This window comes from Salmo trutta, chromosome 13, assembly GCF_901001165.1.
Source record: "Salmo trutta chromosome 13, fSalTru1.1, whole genome shotgun sequence".
Lineage (NCBI taxonomy): Eukaryota > Metazoa > Chordata > Actinopteri > Salmoniformes > Salmonidae > Salmo > Salmo trutta.
The window spans coordinates 64,258,359-64,273,723 of NC_042969.1; the positions used below are offsets into that span (position 1 = coordinate 64,258,359).

Genomic DNA, 15,365 nt, shown 5'->3' on the forward strand with positions numbered 1-15,365 from the left:
GATGTACACAGTGTGCACTTGCATGTCCATGCCTTCACTGAGGCTGCTGTCCTTGTAGGTAAGAAATATCCTGTCGTACTGCATTTTATTATTTTGTACAAAGCGTGTAAAACAAGACATGGTGTCAGGGTAAAAGGACTAAAGAGTTCCTTCACTTCGAATGGACTGGGAGTTGTCATGACGTTGCCCTCTTTGGACACAGCGAGCACCATCCCCCTACCTCTGCACCATCCCCCTCTCTCTCTCCTACACTCAGGCTGCTGTGGTCAGAGAGGTCGTAAATTCCTGGAGGAGAATCTCTCCTCATGGCCAGAGTATAGAGAGAGAGGGAGTTTTCATAGAGAGAACAAAGGAATTTCTTCCACCTCACAGAACTTGAGGTCCGAACAATATTCATGTTCTGGAGAATGTATAAAAGATCGGTGAAGAATCCAGCTACGAACTGGTCCGTTTGGTACAATTCTGTGAAACTCATGAGAGACAATACAGCCACATTACCATAACTGTCACGGGTGTCGTAGGGTAGAGACCAAGACGCAGCGGGAAAATGTACACTCATCTTCTTTTTTATTTGGTGAAGAAGGAAAACACATAACCGTATACAAAACAAAACGAACTTGACAGTCTCGTCAGGCAAACAGCTAAACAAGAGCAATCTCCCACAAAATCCCATGACAAACAAACTCCTAATTATAGGACCTTCAATCAGAGGCAACGATAACCAGCTGCCTCCAATTGAAGGTCCAACCCCAATAAACTAAACATAAAACTACAATAGACTAGATAGAACATAGAAAAACTAACATAGAACATAAACTAAATACCCCGAACCACATAAACCCTTCTACCTAAATACATAGCCCAAACCACATGAAACAAACACCCCCTGCCACGTCCTGACCAAACTATAATAACAAATAACCCCTATTACTGGTCAGGACGTGACAGTACCCCCCCCCCCCCAAAACCTCACACAAATAACCCCCAAAAAATCCCAAAACTAAAGGGAGGGAAGGGAGGGTGGCTGCCGTCACCGACGGCTCCTGTGCTACACCCCCCCTCCCCAAACCTCCTACAGTGGAGGTGGTTTAGGCTCAGGCCTTAATCCCCTACCTGACCAAACCACCCCCACTGCATACTGTCACTGACAACTCTGGACTGTCCTCTGGGAGCTCTGGACTGTAGGCCGACCCTGGGAGCTCCGGACTGCAGGCAGACTCACTCGGTTCCGGACTGTAGGCAGACTCACTCGGTTCCGGACTGTAGGCAGACTCACTCGGTGCCGGACAGTAGGCAGACTCACTCGGTGCCGGACTGTAGGCAGACTCACTCGGTACCGGACTGTAGGCCGACTCACTCGGTGCCGGACTGTAGGCCGACTCACTCGGTGCCGGACAGTAGGCCGTCTCACTCGGTTCCGGACAGTAGGCCGTCTCACTCGGTTCCGGACAGTAGGCCGTCTCACTCGGTTCCGGACAGTAGGCCGTCTCACTCGGTGCCGGACAGTAGGCCGTCTCACTCGGTTCCGGACAGTAGGCCATCTCACTCGGTTCCGGACTAGACACTGTTACCGGATACTCTGGACGAGGTACTGTTGCCGGACACTCTGGACGAGGTACTGTTGCCGGACACTCTGGACGAGGTACTGTTGCCGGACACTCTGGACGAGGTACTGTTGCCAGACAGTCTGGACGAGGTACTGTTGCCGGACAGTCTGGACTGGGGCTGGGCTGACGCACTGGAAGCCTGGTGCGTGGTGCTGGTTTAGGAGACGCCAGACTACACACCTCAGGGTCAGCACGAGAAGCAGGAACTGGATACACCGGGACATGGGTAAGCACTGGAGGTCTGGAGCGCACCTCTTGCACAACCCGTCCTGGCTGGATGGAAATAGCAGCCCTGCACAAGCGGAGTGCTGGTACAGGGCGAACTGGGCTGTGCAGAGGCCTGATGGTTGCCGTGCCTAGAGCAGGCATAGGGTAGCCTGGGCCTAGGAGGCGCACTGGTGGCCAGATGCGTTGTGCAGGCATCCTCCTTCCAGGCTGGATGCCTACTCCAGCACGACACTTGCGAGGGGCTGGGATCGCTCGCACCGGACTGTGCGTGCGCATAGGCGAGATCGTGCGCACTTCCGCATACTCCGGCGCTCTCCCCTCGAGTTGCTTCCCATAATAAGCACAGGGAGTTGGCTTGTGGCTCAATCCTGGCCTCGCCAAACTACCCGTGTGCCCCCCCAAAAAAAGTATTGGGGGTGCCTCTCGTGCTTCCCTTTCGGCACGAACAAGGCTTCATACCAGCGTCGCTCCGCCTTGGCTGCCTCTATCTCCTCCGGTGGGCGACGATATTCCAGCCAGCCTGGTGCCAAGGTCCAGCCCCGTCCAGAATTTCCTCCCATGTCCATGATTCTACTGGGCACTGTTGCTGCTCCCTTCTCTGCTGCTTGGTCCGTGGTTGGTGGGAGATTCTGTCACGGGTGTCGTAGGGTAGAGACCAAGACGCAGCGGGAAAATGTACACTCATCTTCTTTTTTATTTGGTGAAGAAGGAAAACACATAACCGTATACAAAACAAAACTAACTTGACAGTCTGGTCAGGCAAACAGCTAAACAAGAACAATCTCCCACAAAATCCCATGACAAACAAACTCCTAATTATAGGACCTTCAATCAGAGGCAACGATAACCAGCTGCCTCCAATTGAAGGTCCAACCCCAATAAACTAAACATAAAACTACAATAGACTAGATAGAACATAGAAAAACTAACATAGAACATAGACTAAATACCCCGAACCACATAAACCAAACACTCCTCTACCTAAATACATAGCCCAAACAACATTAAACAAACATCCCCTGCCACGTCCTGACCAAACTATAATAACAAATAACCCCTATTACTGGTCAGGACGTGACAATAACCATGTTTATACAAGTGTCTCCAATATGAGGCTTACATCTAATGGTTGTATAAAATGAATGAGTAAAGATGAAACAATTTGTGAAATTATGTAATGTGATTTTAGACTGTTTAATGAAGGAAACTCCAATTCCCTTTGGAGTTGAACTAAATCAGTTATGATCTGGCGTCAGGGGACAGCCCTTTTCTATTTTCCGAATAAAACCCCCACCTTGGTTTTCCCTCTTCAGACCGAGCTTACCTCAATTACAAGAGGGCTAAGGGTTGAGACGAGACCAGTACGTCTATCACAGAGGGAAATAAAGGCTTGAGTAGATTGCTGAATCTTTTAACCATCCCACGTGGTTAAACTCTTAGACTATCGATACCGACAGAATAAGAACAAGTCTTTGATATTAATTACTAGCCTGCAGCTAGGAATTCGGTGTCGCAAAGACCAACAACATCTAAAACATGAAACATCTATCCTATAACGTCATGAATGAATGTCACTCTGAACTATCCATTCTAACCATGGCAGAGAGAGAGAGAGAGAGAGAGAGAGAGAGAGAGAGAGAGAGAGAGAGAGAGAGAGAGAGAGAGAGAGAGAGAGAGAGAGAGAGGGCGGACAAACTCTCCAACAGAAACAAACTTTTCAACAGAGATCCTGACGACACACTGAGCGTAAATATATATATATTGATTGCAATTATTCCCGAATGAGGAAGCGTTCATGTGCAAAGGATTAGCATTTCAATTGTTATAATTATCAACTTTGTAGTGTCTCTTATCTTTCGCGCCCTTATCAGTCCCTCTGTCTATCAAGCCGCCACGCCAGTTTAGCCCACTAGGGCACATTCCCCTATCGTTTCTTTGTAACCATATCTACTGTTTGTTATGCATTTCTGTGTGTACTTAGTTAGTTAGTAAATAAATGATTTTAAGACAATTGATGTATGGATGACTCATAGAGAAGACTGGGTTTGTGCAGATAACCAACAATTTACGACGTTTGGAATGAGACTAACGTTAGGTAAAGAATAATTCATTAATCAGAAGACTAAGTGATCAGATATTAAAATATCTGAAAGTTATATTAGTAAAATTATAACTTTGCAATCTGAATATTTTCCTTGGTGCCCGACTTGATAGTTAATTACAGTTACATGATTAAGTAGTTTAATCACGTAATAATAATTACAGAGAATTTTTTAGAAAGATTCATCTTCAGTTTAATGATGCCAAAGACACGACAGAGTCTACAAACTTACCTGACGCATGGCATAAGTTCAAACAGCATGTGGAGATAATGTTCATGGGTTCTCTGAAGGAAAGAGGAGAAGAGGAAAAGTGCAGCTACCTGCTCCCCTGGACGGTGAAAAAGGGAGAGACATTTACAACACATGGACACTTACCGAGGCTGAATCAAAGGTACTGAAAACATACTACAATCTTTTTGAAGCATATGTTGTGCCGAAGACCAATATGATTTTAGCTAGGTACAAATTCCATGAGAAAGTACAGGGAGCAAACAAATCATTTGAACAGTTTGTGACTGAGCTGTGTCTACTTGTGAAAAACTGTGATTATGCAAACAAGGATGAGATGGCGAGGGACCGTATTGTATTTGGAATACACTCACGGCGAGTGAGAGAGAAACTTTTGAATGTTGGGTCTGAGCTAACGCTGGACAAAGCTATCGACATAGCCATATCTCATGAGCTAGCACAGGTTCAGATGAAAACCATTTCGGGCAGCAGCACGAGCGCATCACGTGAACAAGCAGTGCATGCAGTCAGGCAGACATCAAAGCACACCTCCGGTGCCCAGAGAGCTCGCTTCAGAAAGGAGACAGACATAACTCCAAAACAGAGCGACACAGACTCAAAATGCCCCAAAACGTGGTTATTGTGGATACAAAGTGCATGGCGAACAGGTAAATTGCCCATTTAAAGGCAAACCGTGTACTAAATCTGGAAAATGGAATCACTTTGCAAAAGTGTGCAGAGCTTACTGTGGAAAAACAGTACACTCAGTGAGTGAAGATGAAATGTCAATCAAAGAGTCAAATGCTGATGAACTATTTATTGATTCAGTGACACAGAAAATCAAATATCAAAGACAGAGCAAGCCTTTTCTGACATTGAGATAGGAACACAAGGCGCAGAGATAAAGTTCAAACTAGACACTGGTGCACAAGTAAACATTATTCCTCTGAATAAGTACCGCAGCTTGACATCTGAGTGTGAGCTACAGCCCACCACGCACAGACTGACTGATTATGGTGATAAACAGATCCCAGTTAAAGGCACATGCACTTTCAACTTCAAATACAAGGAGTGTGACATGATGTTCGACTTTTTCGTTGTTGACACTTGCGCACCTGCAGTGCTAGGTTTTAAAGCATGTTTAGACATGGACCTCATCAAGTTAGTTTTATCAGTGACCGCACCAGTGGAGACAGAAAATGTAATGGAGGAGTTTGCTGATGTTTTTACAGGACTAGGACTATTCCCAGGAGAATGTACCATTCACCTTGACCCAGACGCAACCCCTGTGGTCCACCCACCGAGAAAGATTCCCCTTGCTCTCCTCGCCCATCTGAAGAAAGAGTTGGAGAGCATGAAGCAATCTGACATAGTCACCAAGGTTACAGAACCGACAGATTGGGTAAACTCGTTAGTGGTGGTGGAGAAACCACGCACAGGCAAGCTCAGAGTATGTCTCGGCCAAAGAGATTTGAACAAGGCTATCAAATGCCCCCACTACCCTTGGCATCACACACAAGCTAGCGGGAGCACGCTACTTCAGTGTCATGGACGCCAGATCAGGCTACTGGGCTATCAAGCTCACAGAAGAGTCATCTAAGCTCACAACGTCCAACACAACATTTGGATGCTACAGGTTCCGTCGCCTGCCTTTTGGGATTATCTCAGCCCAAGACGAGTTTCAGCGAAAGATCGACGATGTGTAAAAAGGCCTCGACGGAGTTGTGGCAATTGTGGACAACATCCTTGTCTATGGTTGAACCAAAGAGGAACACGACAGAAACCTTCGTGCAGTGCTGCAAAGGCCCTGCGAGAGAGGAGCCTGGCTCAATCCCGAGAAGAGCACAGTCAGCGCTACAGAGGTCAGCTACTTCGCACATCTTCTCACAGCGAATGGAATCAAGCCAGATCCACAGAAGATCTCAGCCATAAAAGAAATGGAGCCACCAAAGAACCGGGCAGACCTGGAAACACTGCTTGGCATGGTCAACTACTTAGCCAAGTTCACACCCAGCCTCTCCAATGCTAATGACAATGCTTAGGTACACGTTGCTCCAACCATAAACATCAATGCCTTTCTTAAAATCAATACACAAGTATATATTTTTAAACCTGCATATTTAGTTAATATTGCCTGCTAACATGAATTTCTTTTAACTAGGGAAAATGTGTCACTTCCCTTGCAAACAGAGGCAGGGTATATGCAGCAGTTTGGGCCACCTGGCTCGTTGCGAACTGTGAAGACTATTTCTTCCTAACAAAGACAGCCGACTTCGCCAAACGGGGGATGATTTAACAAAAGCGCATTTGTGAAAAAAGCACAATCGTTGCACGTACCTAACCATAAACATCAATGCCTTTCTTAAAATCAATACGCAGAAGTATATATTTTTAAACCTGCATATTTAGCTAAAAGAAATCCAGGTTAGCAGGCAATATTAACCAGGTGAAATTGTGTCAGTTCTCTTGCGTTCATTGCACGCAGAGTCAGGGTATATGCAACAGTTTGGGCCGCCTGGCTCGTTGCGAACTAATTTGCCAGAATTTTACGTAACTATGACATGACATTGAAGGTTGTGCAATGTAACAGCAATATTAAGACTTAGGGATGCCACCCGTTAGATAAAATACGGAACGGTTCCGTATTTCACTGACAGGAAAAACGTTTTGTTTTTGAGATTATAGTTTCCGGATTCAACCATATTAATGACCTAAGGCTCGTATTTCTGTGTGTTATTATGTTATAATTAAGTCTATGATTTGATAGAGCAGTCTGACTGAGCGATGGTAGGCACCAGCAGGCTCGTAAGCGTTCATTCAAACAGCACTTTTGTGCAATTGCCAGCAGCCCTTCGCAATGCGCTGTTTATGACTTCAAGCCTGTCAACTCCCAAGATTAGGCTGGTGTAACTGATGTGAAATGGCTAGCTAGTTAGCCGGGTGCGCGCTAATAGGGTTTCAAACGTCACTCGCTCTGAGACTTGGAGTAGTTTTTCCCCTTCCTCTACATGGGTAACGCTGCTTCGAGGGTGGCTGTTGTCGATGTGTTCCTGGTTCGAGCCCAGGTAGGAGCGAGGAGAAGGACGGAAGCTATACTGTTACAGTGGCAATACTAAAGTGCCTATTAGAACATCCAATAGTCAAAGGTATATGAAATACAAATCGTATAGAGAGAAATAGTCCTATAACTACAACCTAAAACTTCTTACCTGGGAATATTGAAGACTCATGTTAAAAGGAACCACCAGCTTTCCTATGTTCTCATGTTCTGAGCAAGGAACTTAAACGTTAGCTTTTTTACATGGCACATATTGCACTTTTACTTTCTTCTCCAACACTTTGTTTATGCATTATTTAAACCAAATTGAACATGTTTCATTATTTATTTGAGACTAAATTGATTTTATTGATGTATTATATAAAGTAAAAATAAATGTTCATTCAGTATTGTTGTAATTGTCATTATTACAAATAAATAAAAATAAATAAAAATCGTCCGATTAATCGGTATCGGCGTGTTTTCGGCCATGCAATAATCGGTATCGGTATCGGCGCTGAAAAATCATAATCGGTCGACCTCTAGTCTTAACCCCACCCTGGCTTAGTTTCCAAGATGCAAGGATGATTTTGAGACAATGAGGGATTGTTCTACTCCTAAGCTATCACTAGTAAAACACATTATTGTCTATGTAATGCAGTCTTTAACTCATTTGTCAGCTCAAGCCATCTCTGGTGACCATACGCCAGATTAGCTGCAGGGAACTAGAGTGGAGACCATAAAAACACAGACACTAGTAGGACAGAAATGTCTTACTATTAGTTAAATATTAATTGTTAACCATTAATATTAAATAAATCAGGTAAATATGTAATTTTCCCCTCAAACTAGTGATCCATTTATTAAAGTGGCCAATGATTTCAAGTCTGTATGTAGGCAGAAGCCTCACTGTTCTTCACCACACCATTTCAGTTTGTCCGTGATGTGTACGCCGAGGAACTTGAAACTTTCCACCTTCTCCACTGCTGTCCATAACACGGGTTGAATAAGTACTCACTCAAAGCATTTCAGCTTTTTATTAATTTGTAAAAAATAAATGAAAATCATAATTCCATTTTGACATTATGGAGTATTGTGTGTAGGCCAGTGACCAAAAAAAACTACATTTAATCAATTTTAAATTCCGCCTGTAACAGAAAAAAATGTGGACAAAGTCAAGGGGTGTGAATATTTTCTGAAGGCACTATAGGTTCGTGAATGGAGTGATAGTTGCTAGCGTTACAGTACATGAATGGGCTAGGTTTTTATGAGCAGAATTTCACACGGGAAGTAACTTTAATGGATAATTAATTAGTCCCAAGGCTTTGCTACAGAGCTAGAAGAGGAGGTGAAGGCTTTGGCATTTCCAGCTGAAGTGATCGACATGAAAGATTATGACCCAGATCAGTGGTGGACAAAATACTCAATTGTTATACTTGAGTAAAAGTGAAGATACCTTAATAGAAAATGACTCAAGTAAAAGTGAAAGTCACCCAGTAAAATACTACTTGAGAAAAAGTATAAAAGTATTTGGTTTTACATGTACTTAAGTATCAAAAGTAAATGAAATTGTTAAAATATACTCAAAAGTAAAAATAATTTCAAATTCCTTATATTAAGCAAACCAGATGCCACAATTGCTTATTTTTTATTTACAGATAGCCAGGGGCACAGTCCACCACTCAGACATAATTTACAAACAAAGCATTTGTGTTGAGTGAGTCTACCAGATCAGAGATGACCAGGGATGTTCTCTTGATAAGTGACTGAATTGGACCATTTTGGCCCATTTTCCTGTGAAAATGTAATGAGTACTTTTGGGTGTCAGGAAAAATGTATGTAGTGAAAAGTACATTATTTTCTTTAGGAATGTAGTGAAGTAAAAGTAAAAGTTATAAAAAATATAAATAGTAGAGTACTGATACCCCAAAACAACGACTTAAGTAGTACTTTAAAGTATTTTTACATAAATACTTTTCACCATTCACCCAGATGACAGACTAGCTTATCAGGTATATGATGTTTCCTTTAACCTGGAAGAAAATTATTCTATAATTATGCTTACCTTAATTGGTATCTATCTGGGCAGTCCTGTTTAAATTTGTGAGTAACTATAACATTTAATAGTATGGTAACAAGTTATCATTCACATACAGTGCCTTCAGAAAGTATTCAGACCCCTAATTTTTTCTGCAGTTTGTTACGTTACAGCCTTATTCTAAAATGGATTAAATAAAATAAAAAATCCTCAGAAATCTACACACAATACCACATAATGACAAAGTGAAAACAGGTTTTTAGAAATGTTTGTACATTTATTAAACTTCAAAAACAGAAATACCTTATTTACATAAGTATTCTGACCCTTTGCCATGATTCGAAATTGAGCTCAGGTGCATCCTGCTTCCATTGATCATCCTTGAGATGTTTCTACAACTTGATTGGAGTCCACCTGTGGTAAATTCAATTGATTGGACATGATTTGGAAAGGCACACACCTGTCTATATACGATCCCACAGTTGACAGTACATGTCAGAGCAAAAACTAAGCCATGAGGTCGAAGTACTTGTCCACAGAGCTCAGAGACAGGATTGTGTCGAGGCACAGATCTAGAGAAGGGTAGCAAAACATTTCTGCAGCATTGAAGATCCCCAAGAACACAGTGGCCTCCATCATTCTTAAATGGAAGAAGTTTGGAACCACCAAGACTCTTCCTATAGCTGACCACCTGGCCAAACTGAGCAACCGGTGGGAGAAGTCCCTTGGTCAGGGAGGTAACCAAGAACCCGATGGTCACTCTGACAGAGCTCCAGACTTCCTCTGTGGAGATGGGAGAAACTTCCAGAAGGACAACCATTTCTGCAGCATCACCAATCAGGCCTTTATGGTAGAGTAGCCAGATGGAAGCCATTTCCCAGTAAAAGGCACATGACAGCCCGCTTGGAGTTTGCCGAAAGGCACCTAAAGACTCTCAGACCATGAGAAACAAGATTCTCTGGTCTGATGGAACCAAGATTGAACTCTTTGGCCTGAATGCCAAGCATCACGTCTGGAGGAATCCTGGCACCATCCCTACGGTGAAGCCTGGTGGTGGCACCGCCCTGCTGTGTGGATGTTTTTCAGCAGCAGGGACTGAGAGACTAGTCAGGATCAAGGCAAAGATGAACAGAGCAAAGTAGAGAGAGATCCTTGATAAAAACCTGCTCCAGAGTGCTTAGGACCTCGGACTGGGGCTAAGGTTCACCTTCCAACAGGACAACAACCCTAAGCACACAACCAACGCAGGAGTAGCTTCGGAACAAGTCTCTGAATGTCCAACCAGAGCCCAGACTTGAACCCAATCGAACATCTCTGGAGAGACCTGAAAATAGCTGTGCAGCAACGCTCCCTATCCAACCTGACAGAGGTTGAGAGGATCTGCAGAGAAGAATGGGAGAAAGTCCCCAAATACAGGTGTGCCAAGCTTGTAGCTTTATACCCAAGACGACTCAATGCTGTAATTGCTGCCAAAGGTGCTTCAACAAAGTGCTGAGTAAAGCGTCTGAATACTTATTGAAATGTGATATTTATTTATTTTTGTTATTATGGGGTATTGTGTGTAGATTCATGAGGGGGAAAAAGGCAATTTAATCAATCTTAGAATAAGGCCGTGTAACGTAAGAAAATGTGGAAAAAGTCAAGGGGTCTGAATACTTTCCGAATGCACCACTTGATTTTGTGCAGTAATGAAGTGCTACTATCTTAGCTTCTAGGGAATTCGTCTTGTATTCGCTGACAGAAAAACAGATGAAATAGCAAAACTATACAGTCTTAAAGCTTTCACTGGCATAATCTTCCAACCCCAAGTTTGTCACTTTTTTTATTAGAACTTTTTTTTTCAACAAACCAATGGCTGGCATATGTTAAATAAATCCTGTTCTACCAGGAAAAATGTATTATTTTCATCAATATTCCATTTTGTTGGACAATAATCCACTCCATCTGAGTGGATTGGTCACCTGACGCAGCAGCCTGATAGGAAATTGCCATTTATTCAACAGGGATACTTTACAGTTTGGAGATAAAAATCCCTCTCTCCAAAGAGAAATGACCACGAGTGCTCGGCCCGGCCGGCGGCCCAGAGATCTAGTTACAGATGCTCAGTGCATTGACTCTCTCTACCCAGTGATCAGTCATGATGCTTTCTCCCTTGAGCAGCATAGATTGCTGTGGCAGCTCTTTACCGTAGGAACCCTGGCTACCCTGTAGGGCTTAAATAATTTACAATGTTGCTTTGCATTGGAGATTTGTTCTGCATTCAAAATGTTGTCCTCATACTTTATCATAGTGCTCCCAATGCAGCTGATCTTTTATTGATTCCTACTTTCACTCTGGTTGCATGCAATGCAGTAGGTTGCCCATAGCTGCATCCTGTTTCCTATGAAGTGCACTTAATTTGACTCTGCGCAAATGTATTGACTTTATAAGGAAATGGAGGTCATTTCTGTCTCTCAGTGGAAATATATACCAGAGATATCCTTTATCCTTATTCTATATGTCTATGCTACATATTCAGCATTTGTTTACCTTGTCATCAAAAAATGTGGAAAGTGGCACATCTTTTTCTCCAGTGCTCCAACAAGTCGGTCTGTGTGTTCCTATTGGCTACGTACACTGACGGACAGCCCACAGAGATTGCTGAATTGTCTGTAAGTGGCTGGAGGAGGCATCCACTGACTTCAGATATGGAAAAACTAACCTGAAAGGACTGAGATGTGCAATGTTTGGCCTGGGCAACTCTGTATATGCCAGCCACTACAATACGGTAAGAGATCTGACTAAAAATGTCTCCTATCGATATGTTTCCACTATGTGTGGTGCTGCTACTTACACTTATGAAATGCAATCCACTTCTTTGCTTGTCTGATACTTTTATGGATATTTTTTGCACATTATTACATTCCTCTTTTTGTACACACTAGAATACTAAGCTCATTCAGTTGATTATCATTACCACTATGACTGTTATCTCCTGTCCAATAGCTAACCATCCACTTTCTCTAGACTTCCCTCTCGTTTTGTTGAGTAGGAATGTGGACAAGTGGCTGTGGATGCTGAGCGGCATCTGTGTTCTGTCCAGAGGAGATGGCAACTGCAAAGTTGTGAAGACCCATAATGGCAGCGTGCAGGCTGACTTCCTGGTCTGGAAGACCAAGTTCCTGAACAGCCTGCAGGCCCTGGTTGCAGGACAGAAGGAGACCTGTAGTGGAAACTGTAAGATGGGCGGCTCCTGTAAGACCAGGAACAGGAAGAAACCACAGAAGAAGACTGAGGATGACCAGGCATATCCAGAACAGCTCAGCTCTGAGGTAACACTGAACTTAACTACTCTTAACATGCACACCTCCCATTACTAATGCTATCTCATAGAGCTGATTCATGGTTCACGTAGCTCAATGTAGGTTTATTCTGTCCACAATAGGGTATTTCTTATTACACTTTTATCTGGAGGGGATTCCTTGACACTACTGCTATACTGAAAACACATGCATGCACATACCCTCTTTCTCATATTGTCATGATAATGTGATTTCGCTGCGCTACTTTCTCCTCCTGCTGTCTCCGGCAATCTATGCAGCAGGGGTGAGAGTATAGAAATAAACTAGTGTGAAGGCTAATCATTATGATTTATCTACCGTGCATCCAGTTAGGCTTTATTTAATCTTGCCAACGCCGATGAACATGTGGTTGGCAACATCATTTTAATCATCCACGTACCCCGAGGAACTTCATGCATATGCTTATCTTTATTTAATCAAGCAGCTCCAACAAAATATAATGACTTTTAATCAAATGTATCCCATATTGGGTCCTGGATGTGTTTAATCATGGATGTATTTAAGATTAGTTGTGGATTTATGCCTTCATAAACCTGAAGGACGTTCAACCTCTTTAGGAGATGCTTGAAGTAAGTGATGCAGGTCTCTCGTGTACAAGGAGTGAGTGATCTCTCCCTATTTTTCTCCCACTTACTCTCTCTGTTCTCGCCTACCTTTCTTATTCTGTCCATCTCTCTCTTTGTGCCATCACCTTTCACTATCTACTCCTTTCCCTCTCACCTGCAGCCTCCCCACCTCCTCTTTCTCCTTCTATTTCCCTCTCCCCTCTCCCTCTATCTGCAGGAGGTGCTGGTAGAGTCCAGTAGTGATGAGGAGACAACTGGGTCAGAGGAGAAAGACCCAGGCTCGGTCATCGATGTGGAGGATCTAGGAAACATGAATGGCATCAAGAAAGCCAAGACCAGTCAGACACAAACCACACTCTGGGTTTTACACTAGCATACTACTTAGAATTATGCAATGTAATGGGCATGTGTTATACGAGGTTTGCTAGTATGGACACTTGATTGGAACATAGCCATGGTTTCAGTTTAAACATAGTTCATGGTACTGTACCTGTGAGGCTGAAGGGTAACCATAGAATTTTCTAACCTCATACCATTGCTCCATAAGCCATTATGTTTTATTTGTTTTAAAGCTGCTTTACAACTTCTCCTGGCTGTTTTTGACATAGTATTGTAGCACAACGCAGTCAAAGGCCTCCCATCCTCTGATTTGCCGACAAGCACATGCTCTATTTGGCTTCTATGAACTCAGGCTCCATGGGGACACCAGAGTGAGTGGTGTGAAGCCTCCCTGCCTTGCTTTAGCAGCTAACACATAAGCTGAACATGTGACTGTGGAGTAAATGTGGCTTCCTTGAAGGAAAAGCAGAGCGAGCGGCACATGGTTTGGTAGACACCAGCCTGGGCAGGCGAAGTGGGGACTTGCGTAAAAGTGAGCTGTGGACGCCCACTCCCCAGACTTCTGGGGACGAGTGACTCAGGATGAGAAGAGGGAGAGGAGACATTTACTCCTCATCTCATTTTAGTCACACTCACTGGTGGAGAAAGAAGGGACGGAGAGAAAAAGTAAGAGCTACAAGTATCCATCTCCTCTGTCTACCTGCCCATTTCATTGGCATGTCCTTTACATCTGAACCAGAATGGGAACGTTTTCAATGTTATTTAGCGAGATTGGATTCCTCAAAGTTGACTACAGATAATTATTTATGTACACAAAATAATGTACAATGTGGTGCAAAATGTTTTTAAGAAGGTGTTTTTGTATTGTGTGATTATGAGGTGAAATCTGCATGCTGTATAGTATAAAGGCTTTGAGGCATTTCGGCCATCAGGAACTGATACTGGTGTGTTTAGCACATTGTGCAGTGCATACAGAATGAACACATTTAACAGTTCTTTGCCGCTAATGATAAGGATGTGTGTGTATGTATTGCAAAGTTAGTATCTTTACTACAGTACTAAACATAAAGTCAGCACAGCAGTGTTTTAGAGTGCCAGAAAGTTTCCTGGCATCCTTCTTGTTTAGGCACCATGGGATTGATATCTCCCCTGCTCCAGACTGATGTTGTTGGACAGCGAAGGAAAGGACAGCAATGTCATTGTCATCTCTGTTTGGGACAGCCGGCAGTCAAGCAGTTTTCTGCTCTGTTCTGGTCTCTGTGATGTCACTTTCCCTCAGTGTCACCTCCCAGCTCTGACCCCATCCTGACCTCGATAACCAGGAAGGAGCACTTCTGTCCCAACTGTCAGTCTTTGTGTTTGCCTGCAGGGGAAAGTGTGTGTGTGTGTGTGTGTGTGTGTGTGTGTGTGTGTGTGTGTGTGTGTGTGTGTTTGCTCAAGACTTGGTGTGAAATAAAGTTTTGTGTGTTTTCAGCATCTCAGGATGGCTGAAGGGCAGTAAAGGCCATGACTTGAGATTCTCTTTGTTCACGTGTTCAGTTGAATGTATGACGTCTCTAGGTGTCAGTGATGGATTTGAGGAGAAAGATACATGAAAACGAGTGAAATGTGTTCAGACATATTGAGAGCCTGCATCAATCTATTCAGTGTGTCTAGGGAGATATGTGAGGAGGAATGTAGAGCATATGGGAGAGATTACAATAGACAGCAGAGTTCTGAATAATCTTTTTTTTCTTTCTTACAACCTTTCCATGCTTGTCAATGTTCATCCACATTCAAAGAGAAGAGTTTCTTTTGTACCAATAATTAAGACCTATATGAGTATTTAGTCCAGGAGAGATCTTTTTAATTCATGACTCTTTGCTTCCTCATTGGCAAG

The 15,365-nt window shown here is 43.3% G+C and overlaps 1 pseudogene; it reads left to right on the plus strand.

The window, feature by feature from the left end:
- The first annotated feature begins 4,206 nt into the window (after positions 1-4,206).
- Positions 4,207-14,977, plus strand: LOC115206815 (S-adenosyl-L-methionine-dependent tRNA 4-demethylwyosine synthase-like; annotated as a pseudogene).
- Positions 14,978-15,365: the final 388 nt, after the last annotated feature.